The sequence below is a fragment of the Peromyscus eremicus genome, chromosome 9 (assembly GCF_949786415.1).
Source record: "Peromyscus eremicus chromosome 9, PerEre_H2_v1, whole genome shotgun sequence".
NCBI lineage: Eukaryota > Metazoa > Chordata > Mammalia > Rodentia > Cricetidae > Peromyscus > Peromyscus eremicus.
The window spans coordinates 36,485,286-36,508,139 of NC_081425.1; the positions used below are offsets into that span (position 1 = coordinate 36,485,286).

The 22,854-nt window shown below is 41.4% G+C and overlaps 1 long non-coding RNA gene across 1 annotated transcript; it reads left to right on the forward strand.

Annotated features, from left to right (window-relative positions):
- The first annotated feature begins 562 nt into the window (after nt 1-562).
- LOC131919880 (uncharacterized) lies at nt 563-6,060 on the forward strand. Its single transcript, XR_009381448.1, has 2 exons — nt 563-1,018; nt 5,015-6,060. It is a non-coding gene; the product is annotated as an uncharacterized LOC131919880 (long non-coding RNA).
- The last annotated feature ends 16,794 nt before the right edge of the window (nt 6,061-22,854 follow it).

Below are 22,854 nucleotides of genomic sequence, written 5' to 3' on the forward strand. Positions count from 1 at the left end.
AAGAAGGTAGAAAAAGGGTAGAGGAGTTCAGGCTAAGAAGTCTGGGACATGGGTGGGGAGATTCCAGAGAGCACATGGGGCAGTGCTTCAGTGTGCACATGAGTATCTGTCAGTCATGTCAAGACGCAGCTTCTGATTTCATAGGTTGTGAAGAGGCCTGATAGGCTAATTTCTAGCTGCCTTCCTCCTGCTCTCGCTGCAGATGGTGCATGTATCAACCATGCTTTGAGCAGCAAGGACCTGGGGAGAGAAGGAAATCTGGGTCTAAAGATACTGGCTCTAAATGGGGCATTTTACAGCTTCACTCAATCACTTCTCAGAGACTCCCTGCAATATCACTCATCCTGTTACAAAGAAGTTTGCAGAGTCAACAAGGTTAAGAAACTAAACGGAGTAGGGATGTATAAGCAGTTCTTGGTGATATCAAGGATTCCAAGTGGCCTCCTCTCCGTCCTGCCTTTTGTTAGATGTCTCCTCTCCTTCCTGCCATACCTAGTCTTCTGGAATGTGCACACATTTCATGGCATCCTGTCATCAGCTTCTGTAGGGCCCTGGTCTCCTCCCATATTGAGTAAAGCCGTTGCCTGCTTGCCGACCTTGACCATATGTCCTTCCTATGCTAATTCCCTGCCGGTATCCACCCTCCTGAATGCTTTAGGGAAGTTCCTTGTTTGTGTATCCTACATATTGGGCGTTAACAGCTTAGATGCAAGAATGTAGAACATTCAGTAGCAAACTTCTGCCCTCCGGGGATCCGCCATTGTGCTGTAAGCCTGTATTTAAGGTTTCCTCCCTCTTTCAATAAACGGCATTTGGCATTTGGCATTTGGCATTCAGCTGAGGCAAATGACCCGCTGTCTCTTGTCCCTTATTTTTTTAATCCACAGCCCCTCGCTCGGACATGGTGAACGGGTGACAGTAATGCGGGCGTTACCGTTACAAATGGAGGTCCCTACCGAGATTCTACCAAGACGTTACCGAGATCCGAGAAAGAAGGGACGAGCTGATGGACACCCGGGTAAGGCTGGCCAGCAATTTAAAGAAAAAAAAAGAAAAGATAAGGGTGAATTGAAATGGGTGCAGCTAGCTCACAGTCAGTTGATTGGACTGTTGAAGCAGGAAGGCACCGAAGTTAAGAAAGGGCAAGACAGCTAAAGATTTTAAATAAAAAAGGAAATCTTCCCAAAAGAGAAGAGGGAAGGAAAGGAAATTTCCCATTAGAAAAGGGAGAAAAATTTTAATCAAGAAAAAAGGATTTTCCCGGTAAAAAGGGGAAAAATTTTGAAACTAGGCCTAAAGATTGGGGCCCTGTAGAGGAAGGATGAACAAAAGAAAAAAGCCTCTTCTGAGTGATAATGGAGGAAGAAAAGACTTTTTCCAATTGTAGAATTTTCAGGATAGCTGAAACTCTGAGCTCTTTCTGCAGTGCAGCATCTGAATTACAAAGAATCGGCAGGTAGGCCTCTTTGCTGCTGGCTGAACTAGCAAACAAGCCCAGAGCTTAAAGTTTTGCTGTCTGTTTGCTTAATTTTGGTTCAAATGTTTTTTATTTCTTTCCCTCAGAATGGGAATAATTCAATATTTAGGATCCCTTCATGGGAAATGTTTTTCTGTTTTTCCCTTATGGTGGGAATAACTCATTAGGTAGTCCCTTCATGGAAGTAAGAGAAAGTTTAAACGTGAGTGTGCTTGTGCGGGGCACGTGACCAGCATGGCAGTAAAGATGCGTGTGAGATAGTCTGGAGCAGCAGATGGGAGGCTTAGCCACAAGGCCGATGAGGGGAACAGACTCGCGGGCAGGCAAACAAGCAAAGGCCAGGAGAGGGACTAATGCCTAAAAGTTTAAACGGGCCCAACTTCTGGTGAAAAATGGTTTCGGTCAGACATGGAATGCTAAGTCAATGCTGTTTGAATAAAGGATGTTCTGTTCTTTTGACTGTCTTAATAAATGTTTGGATGAATATTTGATTCTCATGGTAGATAAACTAAAGGAACAGGATTCATAATTTTAAACTATATATTAGGTGTGCTCTTGTCTGTTGATCATTACAAAAAATTTGGCCCTGCAATTTAAGTTGCTTTCTAGAAATTCTTGGTTTAATTCTATAGAAATATAACACCTGAAATGTATTGGGTTGTTAGCTTATTAAATAATGTTGCTAAGATAAACCCATAAATAATAATCTTTTACTGATAAAGAGGTTACAAAATTATTTTTCCAGTAAATAAAATACAGGTAAATTGTTTGGTCCACATTGTTAATATTTGGCAATTTACATTAATGTTACTTGGAATCTATAAAAAAGGATCCTCTTTTTAAGATTTTATAAAAATACTCAGAAGTATTACCTAAAGTTACCTCTTAATCCTGTAGAGATTGTATTTAATGCTTTTATAATTGGTATATGTAAAAAGGACCATGAAAATAGAAGCTGGTGATAAAATTGCTCGATTAATATTGCTTTCCTATTTTAATTGCAAAATGGCACCTATATGTAGAACTGGAGGCTTTGAAAGTATAGGAAAAAGGTGTTTTGACAAACAGTTATCAATGATAAACAGCCTAAGTTAAAAATAAAATTATATGGGATTGAGATTAAAAGATTACTGGATTCTGGTGCTGGACATATCTATAACTTCACAAGAATCCTGAGATCCCAACTGGCCTCTACAAGAAGTCAGGAAAATGGCGGCTATTACAGGATCTTAGAGCTGTAAATAAAACCATGCTTCTCATGGGAGCAACACAACCTGGCTTGCCTGTTCCTGTGGCAATTCCTAAACATTGGCATTTAATTGTGATTGACTCATATGGATGATATTTTATTGGCTGCTAAAGATAAAAAACTTGTTTTTGATGTCTTTTCTAAATTACAAGAGGTTCTTAGCCTGGCTAATTTACAGATTGCCCCAGAAAAGGTACAGGTATCTTATCCCTATCATTATTTAGGTCATGAATATTTTGTTTTACTCATTCACCTACTGGAGTGTTTTGGCAAACAGGTCCTATTCTATGGGTACATTCCCCAGCTTCTCCAGCAAAAACCATTACTCCTTATCCACAGGCTGTTGCTCAGATTATATTTAAGGGAATCAAGATCAGTGTTCAAACTTTCGGTAAGGAGCCAGATATTGTGGTGACCCCATACACCCAGTCTCAAATAGCATGGTTGCAAGCTAATGATAATGATTGGACCATATTGACATGCTCCATGCAGGGTCGGTTTGATACTCACTACCCCTCCAATGATGTGTGTAAATTTTTTTTAAATTGCATCCTGTTATATTTCCCAAGATAGTACAGATGACTCCTATTCCTCAGGCCCGTGTGGTATTTACTGATGGCACTTCACATGGTTTTGCTGTGGTAATTTCTGGTAACATAGTGAAGAGAATGAAAGTTCAGGGCACTTCTGCCCAGATGGTGGAGGTACAGGGACTGTTGCTTGCTTTACAGATGTTTTCTGATGAGAGTGTAAATATTTATACTGATAGTCAATATGTGGCACATGCCATTATGCCTTTGGAGACAACAGCCTACATACCATCCATTTCTCCCATTCATGAATATTTATTGCAAGTGCAAGGACTCATATGGTCCCGCTCACATAACCTTTATGTGGGCCATATTAGAGCTCACACTCAATTGCCTGGACCTCTAAGTGAAGGTAATCAGAGGGCTGACGCCATTACTCCTGTGGCTGTCACATTAGTTTGTTCTGCCTTTGATAAGGCTACTCAGTTGCATCAATGTTATCATCTTAATGCTGGATCTCTTAGTTATCATACGGGCATAACCCGGGAACAAGCCATCCAGATAGTTAAATCATGTCCTATTTGTGTTGAATTTTTACCTGTTCCTCATTTGGGAGTTAATCCCCGAGGACTTTTACCTAACCATGTGTGGCAGATGGACGTCACGCACGTGCCTTCCTTTGGAAAATTACAATATATCCATGTGTCTATTGATACATATTCTTCTCTAATTTTTGCTTCTGCTCATTCAGGGGAAAAGATTAAGGATGTAAAGAATCATTGCCTTAATGCTTTTGCTTACATGGGAGTGCCAAAATGCATAAAGACTGATAATGGTCCCGCCTACAGCAGTACGGGATTTTCAAAATTCTGCCAAGACTTTTCTATTGTTCATAAGACTGGTATTCCTTATAATCCTCAAGGACAGGCTATAGTAGAACGCTGCCATCGTACCTTAAAAACATATATTTCTAAAGTAAAAAGGGGGGAGCTAGGGGCTCATCTCTCCTCTCCACATTCTATTCTTTCCCTTGTTTTATATATTTTAAATTTTTTATTGGTGGATTCTGCTGGAGTATCCACTGCAGATAAGCACTGGAAGGCTCCTGTTGCAAATCATCCTCTGGTGCGATGGAAAGATCTTTCTACTGGCACTTGGAGGGGACCCGATCCGGTGTTGGTGTGGGCCCGGGGATCTGTTTGTGTCTTTCCGCAGGACAATGAAGTTCCTCTTTGGGTTCCTGAACGCTGCGTGCGCCCTGTGGCTGCTGCTGAAATCCCGACATGGCAGAGACCTATTGGGCCTTCGTAAAAAACTCTCCCCTTCTGATGCCAATGGGGATTGAGAGCCCAATACGGCCAGCCTTGGCAAACATTATTGTAAGCCTAGGAAGTGTAGCCATGTGGTTGGATTCTTCAGAAGGTAATGTATGGTAACCTTTTTTCAAAAATGTTGGGAATGTGTCACACCTTGGAGATTAAGGATAACCATGAAGGTCACTGACCTCTATTTGTTAACAGTAGCATGCAAGCTAAGCCTTTTCACATTTTGCAACCCTCTTCAAGCTGGTGTAGTACCTACTTTTCAGGAATGGCTCTGTGCAACATCTATTGGCCTCCTGAAGTTCATCTAGCCTCTTTTGTAGACACCTTAAAATTTGTGAGCCTGAATGTAGCCATTTATGAGACCATTAGTTCTGCTCCTTGTTTGCTGTTTTTGTTTTTGTTTTCTTTATGGTTCTTAGTTGTTCTTTTGCAGACCTGCCAGCCTAAGTAGTGCTGGGATGAAGAAAAATGGGCCTTGGTGGTTCGTGTTCCTGGAGCTGCGTCCATGCCAGTGGACCGTGACAGTTAGACACAGATGATGCTCACATGCTCCAGAAGACTCTGACATCGCTGTTGCCATTGTTGCTGTTATAGCGGTGGTGGCCACTGCTGCTACTATTTCTGGGATGGCTATTTCATAATTGGGTTCTACAGCTAGCACAATGGAGACCCTGGCAGCAAAAGTAGCTACCACAGTTAGTTAATCTTTCATTCTATTGGGCATGATAAATTTAATTCAACAGTTATATACATTTAAATTGGCTTTGAAAGTTGCAAAAATTATTTAAACTCAAGTTCCATTTGCGTATGGGATACCACCTTACAAGGACTCCAATTTGCAGTAAGGCTCGTTTAAGAAGGGAATGGCTCAATCGCCTTTAGCCTCCTGGCTATGGGTGGGTTAGGACTACTGTTGGTCTTTTCTGGGTCGCACAGATTGCAAGCCCAGCGCCACTTTGAGATCTTTGGCAACAGTTTACTCTACAGCTCACGTGGTTGAGCCTGTATGATAATGAGTATTCAGAGACGGGTAATGCTTGGGGGGCGCTCACCAACCTAAGACAGAGCACTTGCGGGGCCTGGGCAGGTGTCTCCATGACGGGTAAGGTGACCTGCTGACGTCCCACGCAACCTAAGTCAGAAGCTCATTTTTTAGTAAAAAGGGGGGACCTGTAGGGCCCTGGTCTCCTCCCATATTGAGTAAAGCCGTTGCCTGCTTGCCGACCTTGACCATATGTCCTTCCTATGCTAATTCCCTGCCGGTATCCACCCTCCTGAATGCTTTAGGGAAGTTCCTTGTTTGTGTATCCTGCATATTGGGCGTTAACAGCTTAGATGCAAGAATGTAGAACATTCAGTAGCAAACTTCTGCCCTCCGGGGATCCGCCATTGTGCTGTAAGCCTGTATTTAAGGTTTCCTCCCTCTTTCAATAAACGGCATTTGGCATTTGGCATTTGGCATTCAGCTGAGGCAAATGACCCGCTATCTCTTGTCCCTTATTTTTTTAATCCACAGCCCCTCGCTCGGACATGGTGAACGGGTGACAGTAATGCGGGCGTTACCGTTACAAGCTTCCTCTTCCCAACCAAACTTGTTCATAGGCTTTGGTTTGACTGCAGCCTTCTTGTTTGATACCGCTTGCTTTTGTGTCTTCTAAGCACCCTCCACAAATTACGACTCTGAAACTTTCTGAATACCTGACATGTCCCTCAGCTTGACATTCCAGGCTTTTGATAGCATTGCCAACCTCTGTGCTCCCTGCTTTCTCAAACCTACCCTCTGGTTTGCAAGCAATCTGTTTGTTTGGATAGACGCTGGAGTTTCCTGTTGCCTCCTCTTTCTTTTCTTTTTTTTTTTTTTTTTTTTTGGTTTTTCGAGACAGGGTTTCTCTGTGTAGCTTTGCGCCTTTCCTGGAACTCGCTTTGGAGACCAGGCTGGCCTTGAACTCACAGAGATCTGCCTGGCTCTGCCTCCCGAGTGCTGGGATTAAAGGCGTGCGCCACCACCGCCCGGCGCCTCCTCTTTCTTTAGTTGATGTTTCTCCTCCGCTGCTCCATCTTCCATCTCAAAACATAAGCTTCTTTCCATACCTTATCTGTCTCCTTCAGCCAGACACTATTGCTTCCTTTTTGGGAATCTCCAGAGCCCTTTCCTGACATCAGATTTTTTTGTTTTTTTCTCACATGGCATCAACATATTTCTTTGCTCAGGCTTCTTCATTCTAAAGAAGAATATGAGCCAGTCTTCATAGGCTCTGTCATCATTTAGTGCCTGAGTAATTCTTCCTAACCTTGTGTATTGGGACCCCAAAGAACAGGAAATATGCTAAACAATATTTTATGAACTGAGTTTCATGATACTGTAAAGTTGAAAATAATGAATGGACTAAGATGCTGAATAGATTATAAGTTAGACATATCAGCTCTCAGCGGTGTGTGTGTGTGTGTGTGTGTGTGTGTGTGTGTGTGTATGTGTGTGTGTGTCTACCCACATGTGTGTGCCTGTATGCTTTGAGACAATGTTGAGCTAACTGAACTCCAGAATCAAATATATGTAAGAAAATGGCAAACAATGTATCTAATACTCATTCTCACTTATGGAATGCGGTAGATCAATATTTCCATCTTAGGATAACAGAGGGGACTTGCTGAATCTGCAGCTGTAGGTGAACCTACAGCGTAAGGTAACCCATAGAGTCTGGCATAGAGCAGAAAGTCACCAAATGTTTATCAGCCATTTCTTCCCTAATTTAAGATTTTGGGAACTGCTGATCTACAAAACTGCATAGCAATAAGAAGAAAGCACTTGGTTTTCAACATTTTACTGAGAAGTCAGGTGAAGAACCATCTGAGAATTAGAAAGTGGGAAATTGCATCTCTGTGGAAACCTTGTTGGTATTCCTATCCAAGGTATAAAGTCAATGAGTAGCCACTTACAACAACACCCACCCACTACCACCATACATTTTTACCCAGGCAGAATGGTTGAGAATGACTGGTTGCTTATCATGGCAGGTCTTACATAAAATGATTTCCTTCCACAATTCAGTTTCAGAGAGAGAGTAAAGAAGGAAGGAAGGCAAAATATGGCATGAACATGAATTTCCAAGAGATTATTCAAATTGTTCCTTTTCTTTGCATTACTCTAATGTCCCTGGCAATGACAAGAAGACAGGAAAGATTGTTCTTTATGTTGATTGGATGTACCGACTATTAAGTGAAAGTGTGCTTAAGGATAAGCTGGGGAATTTGTTAAAAACATAACCTTCTGAGAGAGTCTGATTTAGTAACTGTAGGGAGACTTAAGAATCTGCTGCAACGACGCTTGGATCACTTTACGGTTTCCATAGTAGTTGAGGATATTGAGAGTCAGAGATGCAAAGTAGTTTTCCAAAGGTCACAAGGAGAGTAGCTTAGCATAGCAAGTTTTTAGCCTAGGTCTTAGTTCCTCTAAGGCACAGCCCTTTCCAATACCCAGGGCTGTGCAACTTTCAAGTGAACGTACATGTGAATTAACTAGAAAACTTCTCAAAGTATGGAGTCTGAGGCAACAAGTATTATGAAGTTCCAAAGACTCTGCATTCCTATCGGTCTCCTGGATGATGCTCCCATTACTGATCTCAAATCATCCTCTGAGGAGTCGGGGGAAGGACATAGTCGGTATAGAGTAAAACATTTAGAGAGGAAAGAGATGTTCACGTAGTTAAAACTAGCAAATTAGCCTTTTGTGGCTTTTGAGACCATCCTATGGACTATGGAGGAGGAAAGAGTACACAAAGGGCTACTAAAGAAAGAAGAGTGAAATTTAGTTGCTGAAAGGTTCATGGATCTTGGAATTCTCCAGAGGAACAGATCTGACAGATTGAATGTATATTATAAAGAGGATTTATTAGATTGGCTTACATGATAAGGGCTTGGCAGTTCAGTAATGTCTGTTCATGTTCTAGAGAGGCTGAGAACCTGGTAGATGCACAGTTCATGGGGCTGCAATGCCTCACAGTCTGAGTTAAAGGCCTGAAGGATTCCGGAGAACTTTTAGTCTTCAGCCTGGCTTGGAACTGGAGTCTGATATGAGAGAACCATGGCAGTAGCAGCAGAGACACACTCACCAGCAACACATGCAGGCAAGCAAGCAGCACTGCTCTCCCTCAGGCATCTTTAGATCTGGGTGGTGTAGCCAACTATGGGGAGGGTCTACTCCCCTCAGCTAACCTTTCCTAGAAACACCATCAGAGACTTTCCAGCGGCATGTTTGTGTTTTAGTTGATTCCAGATCCAATCAAGTTGGCAATCATGATTAACCACACAGAAGGCATCAGTGAGCCTTTAGGTTGTAGCCCCCCAAAGCCTTGTCCTTTTATTTATTTATTATTTATTTGTTTGTTTGTTTACTTATTTTTAGCTGTTAAGATTATCTGCTTCCTTGGGAGTTGCAGCTAAGGAGATAGTTTGAACTCCTGTTACATTTTGGGCCCTGGGTTCCTCCTGGGGCTACTGTTCTGGTTAGATATGACATCAGCATATAAAGCAGCAAACAGATGTACGTGTAGATTCCATCATACAAAGGCATGTGTACAATGGGAGGATAGTAAACATTATATGTGAGGTCAGAGAAGATTTCTTTTGTCCAAGTGGATTGAAGAAAACTTCAGAGAGTAGGTAATACTAAATAAAAGCATTAAAGGATGACTAAGAGATATCTCAAAGAAGGAAGGTTGGGAACATTTACTTCACTAGTATTAGCTAGTACATAATATGAGGAATTAAAAGTTACTCTCTGGAATGTGATAATCCTGGGTTTAAGTCTCAGCCTCACTGCTCTCTGAAGGAATATCTTGGGAGCAATATTTATCTCTCTGAGCCAAGATTTTCCATTTTGAATAACAATGTAGACTGTTCCATGAAATGAATAAGAAAATAGTAAATGCATGCCTTTCAGTCTTCTTGGTATCTCTTATTTTTACATCAACACATGTAGGCTCTACCTGGTATCATAACTATACTCCTAAACAAGCATATGATTCTTTGAAAGGAAGCTTATTCTTAGAGAATTTCCAAATTCTTTGTTTACACATTCATTTCTGGCTCAAGGCTTCCCCTTTAGCATTTGAACTAGCTTGTCTAAGATCCCCCACAGTTTATCACCTTTCAGAACCTTGGGATATGATTTTATTCAACCACTAATAATCTTAACATTGGCACAATGAAACACAATTGACTTTATCAAGAGAAAAGGTTTATTTATCTCACAATTTGGAAGTTCAAGGAAATGGCATTACCCTGACTTCATTGGTCATATCACATCATGGCTGAAAGCAATGAGGAGATTGTGTATAGAAGAAAGCAAATGATTACATCTCCATCTAAAAGCAGAGAAAACTGATGGAATCTAACTTGGGGATTCATAACAATCCTCTTTGGAGAACTACAAAGAAGTCTCATGAGAACAACCTTGTAAAGCCATTCTGACAGTGATTTAAGGACCTCCTACTTGGCTTCACCGTTTTCCTATAGCAACACCTGTCTACCAAACCTTGAATCATAATGGACTCCTGGGAAACACATGGTATCAGAGCCAAGGCACTTATAAATAAAGCCGTGGCAAATGTGATTATACTAATATGGATTAGTGTAGGTCCCCAGGCTAGTGGGATCAGTATCTTGGTGGGAAGGGGGAAAACATGGAGAGTCGCAGGGAAGGCCACGTGAAGACAGGCAGGGGGAGGAGCTGTGTCCCAAGAAACACAAGGACTACTGACTGTCACCAGATATTCTTTCTTTCAGGACTTTTACTTAGGCTCTGAAGGGCCCTTGGAAGAAATATGGTTCTGCTAAATCTTGGACTTCAGCCTTTTGTGACGTGAGAGAATAAATGTCTGTGGTTTTAAGCTACCCAATCTATGGTGCTGGGTTGCAGCTGCCCTGGGAAATCACTGCCACATCTATAGGCCAGCTATCTCCCATTTGAAAATTAATTCTGAAGGCCCCTAGGGGCAGCTTTGCAACACTCATAGACTAGACTGTGTTGTGTTTCTGGAGACTCTTTTCCTTGTGTCTGATTAAGAAATATCATATTTGTGAGTGCTTTGGTGCAAAACTACAGTGTCTGGAGGGGCAAAGTCAGCAGGCGATTTCATGGATAGTTTTATGATTGCCTACCTGTCCTATCATTTACCCGCCCACTTGTTCATTCATCACCCAACTGGTATCAAGGTTCACTTAAACCTGGAGCTGCTCCACCATCCACTGGACCCTCCTCTAGCTTCTCAGAGCTTTGGCTAAAGAAAGGGGTGTGATTGTTGCTGTGAAGAAATATTTCCTGCAGAGTCCAGTGAGACTGGCAGGGTGTCTAGCTTGGTCCTGCTGCCCCATTTGACAACTACCTTTTCTTCCTGCCTGCCCTGTAGATATTAAGCTTCAGTAGCAGATGTAAAACCAATAGTCTTATGTGATCAGATCCTACAATTTTGCAAAATTAAATCCCTATGATAATTATTTCCTGACTGACCCTCTCCAGTGAAGGCATTGAGGGCTTCATAGATGGAAGGATCAATAAAACAACTATTGAAAGTAATAATCATTATATTTAGTGTTCTGGAACATTCCAGGGAAGTATGAAGTATGTGTGCGTATGTGTGCATGTGTGTGTGTGTGTGTGTGTGTGTGTGTGTGTGTGTGTGTGCCCATGCGCACGTGCGTGTACTCACGCAGGTGTTTATACTAATCCTTTGTAGTTTTCAGACCCCCTCTGGTGAATCGAGTGGCTCAGCATAAAGATCTCTCATTTCCTCTGCTTCATGTTTGTGACACCTCTTCCCTTGCTCTGTTATCACAGACAAAGAAAATCATAGCCAGCCCCCACTGCTCCCTTCCTCAGCTCCTGCCAGGGAAAGTAGACTCTAGGGTTCACATGCTGCTTTATGAAGGCTTTCAGCCATCATTTGGTAAGACCTTGGCTTGACTTCCCGTATGCAATATGGCTGTCTGCAGCTGGAACCTCAGATGACTTCCCATTGGCAATCCCTTCCCTTCAACCTTGCCCTCATTCTCTTTCCCCAGAGTCAGACAATGTAATCTGAGACATCCTGGTGCTGCTGGGAAGATGAATCAGTGATAACGGGTGTTGGACTTTTATATATAAACATATATATAAAAGCCCTCACTTCCTTTGTGCGTAAAAGCTGGACATGACATTTGTAGCTGGGCTCCACCAGGCAGTTCTCGTTGTGCCAGCATTGAGTAGACTCTGATAATATGGCCTGCAGTGAAGGCTTCATGCAATTGTAATGAAGATCCTGTAGCCAGAGTGAATGACTCCATTCACTGCCAACACAGAACTTGCTATGGATGCTCAATTACATCTAATGCCTCCTGGATCCTGTAGAAAGGCAGGTGAATGGTGATGTCAGCTTGGGCAGAGGCAGGTCAGAATAAGCAAAAAGCAGCCTTGCTGTTCTCAATTCTAGTCAGCATGCCAGGAAAGTGGTACTTAAAACCTTGCATGGTACCCTTACCAGATATTAATAACAGTCTTTGATCAGCTCTAAACCAACACAATACAAAATTTCCTTAGTTCCCATTAGCCCAAATAGTTAAGTCCCAACTTCTTATCCTAGCTACAGTCTTCTCTATTGCCCAGCCCCATCATAACTAAGTCTTTCAGTTGATGGCCATTACTTAGGCACCATTTTCTTACATTTCTCTTTAGCATTATTTACGATATGTGTGTGTATGTCTGTGTGCTATTTATTTTCACGATGGCTTTAGAACTGCAGCCATGGATGCCTCATAGGTCTCTTCTTGGCATGAGGCTGTTGGAACAGGCCAGCCTGAGCTGAGGATTGCTTTTCTGACACTAGTGATTAGGTGTAAGGAGTCCCAGGGAAGGTTCATGGACTCTGAAACAAGAGCATGAACTTGGCTGTCTATCTATTTTGTTGTGGGTATTCTTGCTTCTTCCATAAGCTGCTCATATATGTCTGGCTAAAAAAAAATAGTCGTCATTGAGAGGCAGCCAAATTTGAAATTACAAGTCCTTAGTGGGCTAAAGTCCCTGGGAAACAACACCCATTCAATCAACAAATATTTTTGGGAGGTTCTGGAGAGAATTATAGGGCAATGTAGATGTCTTAGAAGCTGTTACAACAAAGAAATTCTTACTGGTCCAGAACGGACTATTTCTACTTCTTCGTCAGGTATGAGCTAGTCTAATCATTTTCTTTAGTAATTTTAAATATACATAAAACTCCAAACAAGGTTACAAAAGAATGGCTCCTGGAGTCTTTATGTCTGTTTGTCCTCTTTTCAATTTCTTTATAAGCTCTTTTCTGGGTGTACAGAAGTCTTATTAAAAAAAAAAAACAAAACAGTTTATGTTTTGTCTTTCCATAAATAGTAGAGATAGAATTAGTAGTGTAGTGCTCTAATTATGAGTGACAAATGATCACTCCCTTGTAGACTGCTATCTCTCTTCCCCTTTTAGTAGGTGGCATCGTACAGTTTCAAAGTACTACAATGAGACAAACTGTCAAGGGACATTTTCTCTGCTAATCTTCAGTATCTTTGCTAATTAATAGCTGTGGACATCTGCACATTTGATTATGATGTTTACGGTCAGAATTTTAGAGATTTTTCTCCTAGGTCTACAGAGAAAAGGTGAACTTTAAAACTCTCAAAATGAGTACTTTCAAAACCAGAAAAAAAAGTTCTTGTCTCTTGGGCAAGTCAGAATAAGATGATCATTAGCTTCTTGGAGGGGAGATGATGGATGTAAGGTAAAAGGAGCAGGTTTGTTTTGTCTTTACATTAATAACACAGATGGCCACACTCCTGAAGACAGTCACGTCTTAATAAATGGAAGTTATATAACAACAGCAGAGAAAGCAGTAATGGAACAAGGACACAACACTTTAGTTATAAGATTTGTCATTAATGCAGTGTGTGTTTAACTGGCCAGGTAAAAATAAAATTTGCTAATGAGATATGATAGTCCTTTAGGAGGGGGCATGGAAAGAGTTCACATATTAGGTACAGATAAAACAAGTTTTCTAGTTATAATTACAAAATATTTTTATCTCATTAGCAGAAAATAAAACTTACTAATAGGTAATAAATAACCTTGCCACGATCTCACTGAGAATACCTGAATGGTTATAATTCTGTGGAGGTGTCTTCTGTGCATGTTATCGCCGTCTACTTAAACATCCTCCTGTGAAAATAAATGATTCATTGCCACTGCTGATACAAGAAGCGTTTGCTAAAAGTGGAGAAAAATACCTGGCATTTGCTCCCCTTTACTGTCTTCTACTGGCTTCTCTCCATTGCATGGACTTTGAGCTGGGGAGAGATGGTGCAGGTCACCTTGTTCATTCACTCATCAGATGGCTGGACCACTTCCAGAGAACAAACAGAAGGGCTTGAACTGCTCTGCTGAGTGACCTCAGGAGGCTCTTCAGCCTTTGGATGAAGTCCCTCCACCGTGCATCGCCCTCACGTGGATGCTGGCTCTGCTCTTTGGGATTATACTAAATAAGCCAACTCTTCTAGAAAATGACAGACCTTCAGGTTGGCATGAGGTCACCTGGGGCCTTTTTATTTTTCCAAGGACTAAGCATTTCACACCCTGTCCTGTGAGGACACATGACAAGGTTCAAATCTCTTCACTGCTCTATAGATTTTCTTCCAGACCTAGTTTTCCTTATTCATGCTCATTTTAAGTGTGGCATCAAAGGTGAATGTAATATTTTAGGTGGGGGACTAACAAAGCAACATATTTCATTATAGTTTTCTTTAATCTGTATTAAAATGAATTTACAGCAATACTCCCTGAAGTTAGCCATTTTAAACTCCAGGAAGATTTTATGTATTTTTAAAACTTTGTATCAGCTTCTACACAGTCTTCCCCCAACTCCATTGTCATGCAGTGTACATGAATCCACGTGTGGGGTTTTTACTTGTGCCTCATGAACTCTGATTTCGCTTGGGCTCATTATTCTCCCGGATCATAGCTCTTTTTCTAAGGGCTTTCAGAATCTAGGGGCAATGAGAGGTCATCTAGTTGAGTCCAGTTTAGTCCAGGAGAGTGGTGGCAAGTCATTGACCTTGTGAGCTTCGGGGGCTGACTAACTGAGCTTTTGGTACATGTCCTAGCCCCTCCTTCCTTGCAGTAATCTCTGTGTTCTCTGCAGCATTGTCTTTCTCTTTTGAGCTTTGGAATGGTTGATTTTGTGTAAGAGCCCACTAACTTTAGCTTGGGTTGTGACTACAAAGCATCATTGGGAAAGATACTTTCTCGCTTTTCTTTGTGGAAGGAACCCCGAAGTGACATGCGCAGTCTCTGCCTGAGATCTGGCCTGCCCTTCACCTTTCAGGAAACAGAGTTCATCATCATGCTGATTGGTCATTCACTTACTGCAAACTGCAGTATAACGATAACAATAAGAGAGACCCAACGGCCTTACAGTGTTGAGATGAAGGGCATATTAATTCTAATTTTAGTAGCACTTCCTTGAGCAAGTGAGTTAAAATTTCTGGACCTTCCTTGCTAAAACGAAGAGAGAGAGATTTGCCATTTATAGTCTCATGAGTAGGGCTTCAGTTATTTATAGAAATGCCATAGTTTCCTAAATAGGAATGCAAGTTAACATTTCATCAGTGTCCTCTGCTATGGAAAAGAGTTTTCCATCCACATTCAAAAACTTCCATATGAAGATAATACATTTAAATTATCTCCTAATAGTCTCTGTACATTTTTGGGAAGATTGTCAACGTGACATCCAGCTGAAGGATGGGCTGAATGAGAGACAATTCTCAGTGGGAAACTGGAGGGAGGCAGAATCCAATAAAGGCCACACTCTGAAATCATAAGACCTAATACACTCTAAGGACACACATGGCAGTTACAATACACTTAGAAGCTGTGGACTATAGGCAAATTATTGCTAGAATGGAAGTAAATTAGAAAGCTATCAATTCAACTCTCTCATTTTAGGGAGAAAGACTGAAGCCTAATGGCCTTTTCCAACATCACACAACTGGTAAATGGTGGGGTCAGATCCTTGAGTCCTGTGGAGTCCCTTCCCCTACATCATGAAGACAAACTACACAATTTTGCCTAAAGTGGCAGTGTGCTCAGGTTCTACACCATGCAAAAGCAAGGGAGATTGATGATATCGTTGAAGCAGTCTATTTGGGAGTAGAAAATGTCTGTCCCTGAGGCTGTGCAGCTGTCCTCTCGGTTCTATTTGGGCAAATGGATCAGTGTGGCCTATCTCTGTAGAGCTCATGAAACAGAGTCCTCTTACTCTTTTATTCTTGGAGACAGATCAGATTGATTAATAGGAATCCAAGCCCAGGTTGAGAATATTCACAGAATGATTTTGTAACTGAACACATGGTCATAAATGAAGACAAATATGACATGTACCCTAAATGGATGGAGACTGTGAAAGATGTACCTGTAGATCGGCAGTGAGGTAGCCAATCACGCCATCTGTACTTTCTCCTTGTGCACGCACTAAGAACTTTTAGAATTAGAGGACTTGTTCCTGAAAGGCTATTTGGGATGTGGCTTGAAGCATACAGTTTGCTCATGCTAGCTGAGAAGTACTAGCTGCTGTCTTCCTCTGGCCCTTCTCTCATTTGAAAGAGAAATCAAGCAATCTTCACATAAACAGCTCTACATAATTCTGTGCCAGGAAAACCTTATTTCTTGAGCAATTATCTGGGGAGATGCTCCTCAAACACAAAGATCCACGTGCATTACTTAAGTAGCTTTTGCCATCATACGGATTCTAATTCAGCAGATCTAGGACAGAATTCAAGATTCTGCCTTTTAGCCAGACTCCCAAGAGGAGGCTAATGTGGTTGCTGGTCCCCAGAACACACTGAGTAGCAAGGTGGAGTCCCAGGGTCGCCTTCAGATTGGCATGGGAAAGGATTGGTGGGGATTACTCAGCCAGGCTTTACTCTAATCCAATCTTGGAAGGGTGTTTAACCAGGACCTCTCTGGGCCCAGGATGGGGGAGTTACTGAGCCTGTTAAGGCACTAGTGGTGAACATGGATCTTTGCACCTAAGCCTTCTTAATCAAATCAGCAATATTTGTGGGTGGGACTGTTTGCTTGCACAAACAACCTGCACTTGCCCACAGTAATTAGGTAATTGAATTGCAAACAGTAATTAGCTGCCTAACTGCCTGCTTGTTCATGCAGGTATCCAATTTGCTTTTGAAATGTGGCTTATACTGGTGTAAATGGAAGCTGGCGTTTAAAGACTGCAGACACAATTAAGAAGGCCCATCGAAAATCTGGCCCTGAGTGAATGGCTGGTGTGTATTTCTGTGTGAACATAAGTAGATAAATAAATAAAGAAAGAATATAGATATGAGAATATATATATGTGTGTGTGTGTGTGTGTGTGTATGTATATATACATATATATGTTGCAGCTGCCCTGATTACATTTATTTTGTGACTCAGAGAATCTCAGTTCTATTGTGCTACTTAAGAAAAAAATTAGAGCAGGTATTGGACTCCTGTTCTCATGTTTTTGGAATAAAATTAAAAGCTAAGTGTTGTGTAATAAAGTGACAGGCAGTCTCCTACTTTTTTGGTGAGCTGACAAGCTTGTTTGCTTCCTGAGAGCCTATCGCTCAACACAGTCTATCGTGAAAACAGATGAGGGCTTCCCAAGCTGCCTCTTCCATGTCAGAGTGTGGTCTAAGAAAGGCAAGGCTCTTTTTTACCCTGTGATCACTTTCATAACAGAGAGAAAGGCAGCTAGGAATTAGAAATACCGGCTTCTCCAATGAAATGAATTGGCGTTCAAGCTGTTGAGAATCTTCATTGAATATATTAGATGGTTCTCATTTATTCTTTAGAAACTGTTAATTCTCTTAAAAATGTGTCTCATGCTTCTTGCTACCTACCTCAAATGTGTAAGATCCTACCTTCCTCGGAGCTGTGCGTACCTGAGCCCCAACATCAAGCTTTGCTAAGGTCAATGTATCTGGTTAATTCAAATCACACCCCGAGGCTCTTCTGAAGCTGCTTCTAAGGGTGACCTTGAACCTGCTCACCTATAATCAGTGCTCAGCTTACTTGTCCTATCCTTTCTAACAGATGAAGGTCTTTGGAGCACACTATTATTCTTCCTGGGGATCATTCAAGAGTTTTTGTTAGTATGGAGCAATGTTTTGTAAATTAAATGATAGTGTTTAATCTTGCCTGCTAACTCACAAATCTTTTAAATTCTTTCAGATAACATTGTGGGATTTTAACACGACGGTTAAAATTTTAGGGGAAAAATATGTTACTACATGTCTCTCTTTGAGGAATTGACAGAAAGGCCATCATGTGCTCTTCAATTTGAAAGGATGTCTGTATAAGAGGACATAGAAACATTTAAACTTGATCATTGAAATCCATTCAGTTTTCATTTCATTATGGAGTGTATTATAGGGCTGGTGGTCAAGGCTGTTACTGGAGCTTTTAGAGGTGGAAATCTGAGGCACCATTAGAAATGAAATGAAAAGGGACAAAAATCAAGGGCATATTTTATATCTAGCATAAAAGAATAAATTAGGACACAGAAAAGTCTGGCATTTAAAAATAATAAAGAGGCAATGTATATGTTAAGATGAGAAATTACTCTATTAAAAGCGGCTGTCCTATAAGATAAGGAAGCCCTATACACAATATTCAGATCCTCCTTTTTAAGTAGTCATCTTCAATAAGCATGCAAAAACTCTCCTTAATATTCTTCATAATGCAGAGGTGGTGGCACAGGCTTGTATGGCCAGCACTGGGCAGGCAGAGGCGGGAGGATCACAAGTTCAAGGCCAACCTGGGCTACATAGTGAGCTCTAGACTAGCTAGACTATCTCATAAAAAACAAAGGGGAGAAATATTTCTCATATATAAAGGGCTGCAAACATCTGAAGAGGAATTTCTTAGGGAGTTGATTTTGCTGGTTTCTTTGAAGGGAAGAGAGTATCCAGTGTATAGGTCTGACCCCAACTTTCAATCTGGTCTTTTTGTTCCACACTCTTGGAATTGCTCGAATTTTGTCTTCATGTCTCCGCTGAAAGAGTCTCAATGGCTATGCCTCCCTCTCATCCTTTGATTGCTCTTGTTCACTGCCCACACTGTCAAGAAAATATATTCCATTTCAAACAAAAATCCTTGCACTACTCCAAAGACTTGCTGATCATCCAATGATAAAACTAGTCTTGTAGCCTGTGAGGGCACTTACAAGCTGGTTCCTATTTATTTGCAAAGATCTTCCAAGAACTGCTTGCCTGCTCATGTATCCAGTACCCTCGGCACTGAATTTATCAACATTTTCCAAGTCACTTGGACTACTGGATAAGGGATCAGATTGGGGGAAAGGCAGAAAGCAGGTGCAGTGAATGGTCAAACTCAGGACAGATGATTTGGACTGATTATATTTTAATCCTTCCAAAGCTTTATTGACTAGAAAGAACGCTTGTCTAAATAAGCTCAGAGCATAGCTGTTATCCATATCACATCTCTTTATAACCAACATTCAAGGAATTATATTAGCCTCTGGGCTACAGAGCATATGGAAGTCCAGATGGGTGAAGGTTTTTTTCCTCCTCATTTCATTTTGCTTCCCTTGTGCTGACAGTATCAGATTTCTCATTTCCAGACTCATAGTTTGTACTTATAAACAGTGAGTTCAGTGTTAGAGTGAGGGAGAACTTCAGGACTATGTTTTAGGAAGAGAGCACAGAGTTACCTTCTTTCATAACACCTAGCAATAGGCAAGAGTCCCTGCAGATCAGCTCTTCTTTAGCAGGAGATATTCAAAGTTTGACGCCTTTCAGGAAAGACTCAGAGTCTTTAGCTTCATGGAAATGAGCAGGTTTGGGTTGAAATAGTTTTCCCTTTAGGTAATCTCTAGCTGGAGGATGAGAGTGTAATTTTTGCAACAGCATCCAATCTTTCCCACTGCTTCTTATTGCACTCTCCATTCTTGATGCTTACAGGGCTGGAAGCACTAGCCCTGGGAAAGCAGAATGGCCTTCATTCCCAAGAAGCTGAGAAGAAATGGAAGAAGGAGGGCTTCGCTGACAGTGAAATTCCTCTTGAAGTTGTGTGCTATCTCTGATGCCTATGGCATGCCTTCTTTTCTGGAATTCCTGACAAAGTAGGGATGCTAAGGAATCTTTCCTCAAGCAAACAGGATTGTGCATATACAATGACTGCATTTTTAAAGGTCACACTAGAGACACATATTGTTTCCTTTCAGCCATGCAATCTGGTCAAGCATGTGTTCTTTCACCAACCAGGAGAACAGTGCATTTGCATCACTTCAAGGACAATTTTAATGAAATAAATCATGTCAGATACTTAATTAGAAGAAACGAAAATTTTTGATGCCATGTAAAATTTAAAAAGCTCCATTAATTTAGTATATATGACCTTATCATCAGTTACTTTCTAGGAGGGCTCTTCCTTGATTGGAATCCAGACAAATCAAACCAAAGGAAGATGTAGTCAATACAAAGTCAAGCATTTTCAGAATTATATCCTCCAGCTAGATAAGAAAGCACTGTAATGAGGCTGTATAGCTCTGTAGGATAAAATGAAATAACTATGATTTATCATAACATCAAACTACCTTTCTTCGGTCTAGAATGGGTAGAAAATCTAAACCATGTTACTCAGAAAAGCCAAATGCAGTGACTTTGTAATCATAGGACTTGTCTTGCTCTTGACAGTGCTACTCTAGAACTCTCCTGGCAAGAAGGAACATTCACTCATCCAACAGGTTCTAACTGGATAATTGCTGAGTATCCATTAGCATGCTGGGAAAATGGGAAACTTTGTATATGTGATAAATTCCTGCTGTTATAGAGGCCACTCTTCAGTGAGAAAGATGTAAACAAACAAACAAACAAACAAACAAACAAAATAGCCAAAATACAGGGGACATACTATTCGGATACTGCTTATCTGTGCTGTGTAAGGCTTTGAAATCTGCAAATAGGTTCCATACAGGCTGTGGTTTCTAAAGATTTAACTTACAGTCCATTTGGTTCTTTATTCCAAAAGCATAAGGGAGAGAGGGAGAGACTGGCACTCTTCAAGCACTGAAGGAGACTAATACTGTCTTTGTAATCCATGCTTTGTTAATTCTTCCTTCATTTAGGGAGATGACAGTGTTGTGGCTTTCACAAGTAAGACAAAGTCTCCCTTTATCCTTCAAGCAGAAAGAAAGTGAAACACTTTGTTAATGAGGAGTCATGACCAGCAAACCTAACCAATCGTTCTCACCTGTTGTATTTACTTTTCTGTTGCTTGCTAAGATGCCATAAGGAGCATGGCAGCAGGCAGGCAGGCATGGCACTGGAGCAGTATCCGAGAGTTCACATCTTCATCTAAAAGGATGAGGCAGAAAAAACACACAGAGAATGGCATGGACTTTTGAAACTTCAAAAGCCTGCCCCTGGAAACAAACCTCCTCTAACAAGATCACAACTCCTAATCTTTCCTAAACAATTCCATGAACTGGGACCAAGCATCTAAATGTACGTGCTTGTGGGGGTCATTCAAACCACCATACCCATACCATCTGGCTTGCAGTTATTGGATATATTGCATCATCCCCTTCTCAAATTCCTGTGTTGAAAACTCTAACCTCCAACATCTCAGAATACACTGTATCAAAGATGGGAACTTTCTAATTTCACTACTGTCCTGGTAGGAGTGAGAGAATAGAGAGCAGAGAGATAGTAAATTTGTGAGCTCTAAGCAAAGACCATATAAAGGCACAATGAGAAAGTGACTATCTGTAAGTCAAGGGGATGTCTGGAGCAGTGTGTCCCAAACAGTCTGCAGAGGAAACGAATTCTTTAGTCACCTTGACCTGTGACTTCTGGCCTCCAGATCTACTACAAAATTAAAGACCCCGATTCGTGCCACTTAGTCTGTTGTGTTTTGTTAGAGCCACTCAAGCTAACTGGGATAGGCACCTTTGCCTCTTTTGAATATTGTGTGGTCCAGTGACCTGACAGACCAACATGCAGAGAGAGAGATAAACCCTACATCTTTCTGGCTTACATTTAGACACCAATTATTGTTGCATTGTTTTACTATCATTTCTTTTTTTTCAATTTATTCTTCTCTCATATATTATATCCCAACTACAGTGTCCCCTACTTCCTCTCCTCCCAGTGCTCTGCACCCCTCCAATAGACCCGCTCCTCCTCCATTTCTCTTCAGAAAAGGTCAGGCTCCCCAGATATATAAACAAATATGGAATATCAAGTTATAATGAGACTAGGCACATTCCCTCACATTAAGGCTGAACAAGGCAACCCAGTAGGAGGAAAATGGTCCCAAAAGCAATCAAAAGAGATGGAGACAGCCCCTGCTCCCACTTTTAGGAGTCCTACAAGGATATCAAGCTACATAACTATAACATATAGGCAAGGGACCTAGGTAAGACCACACAAGCTCCCATCCAAATCCTCCTATGTCCCTCCAAGTCCTCTCAAATTTATGGCCTCTTCTTCTATAATTGTTATTGTTATATCAATCAGTGTGGTGGTATATTATATACCCCAATAACGCTTGCCTGGGGATCAGAGGACAGAGCCAGCCACTAAATTAGACATAGAGGTCAGGCAGTGGTGGCACACACCTTTAATCCTGTCACTCAGGAGGCAGAGATCTGTCTGGGTCTCTGTGAGTTCAAGGCCACACTAGGCTAAATGAGAGAAACAGAACCAGGCAGTGGTGACACATGCCTTTAATCCCAATAAGTAATGTGGCAGGACACAGAAAGGTATATAAGGCATGAGGAAACAGGAATACTTTCTCTTGAGGCTGAGGATTTCGTAGAGATAAGCGAGTGGCTGGCTGTTCTGCTTCTCTGATCTTTCAGCTTTTACCCCAATATCTGGCTCTGGATTTTTTTTATTGTAAGACCTTTTAAGATGCGCGTTACAAATCAGTAGTCATTAATTGCTGGTAGCTCTTTAATTCCCCCCATCCATGTTGGCATACCGACTGGTATGGTCATTATGCAGGTCTTATTTCACACGTACAGCTTTTTTATGTTATGTGGAACACTATCTTGCAACAGGCATCCTGGTCCTCTGGCTCTTTTAAGCTTTCTACTCCATCTTCCCATATTGCCTGAGCCTTCGATGTAGGGGTTGCATTGCAGGTGCACCCACTGGGGCTGGGCACCTCCTGACCACTTATCTGCATTCTGACCAGTTGTACATTTCTGTAATATCTCC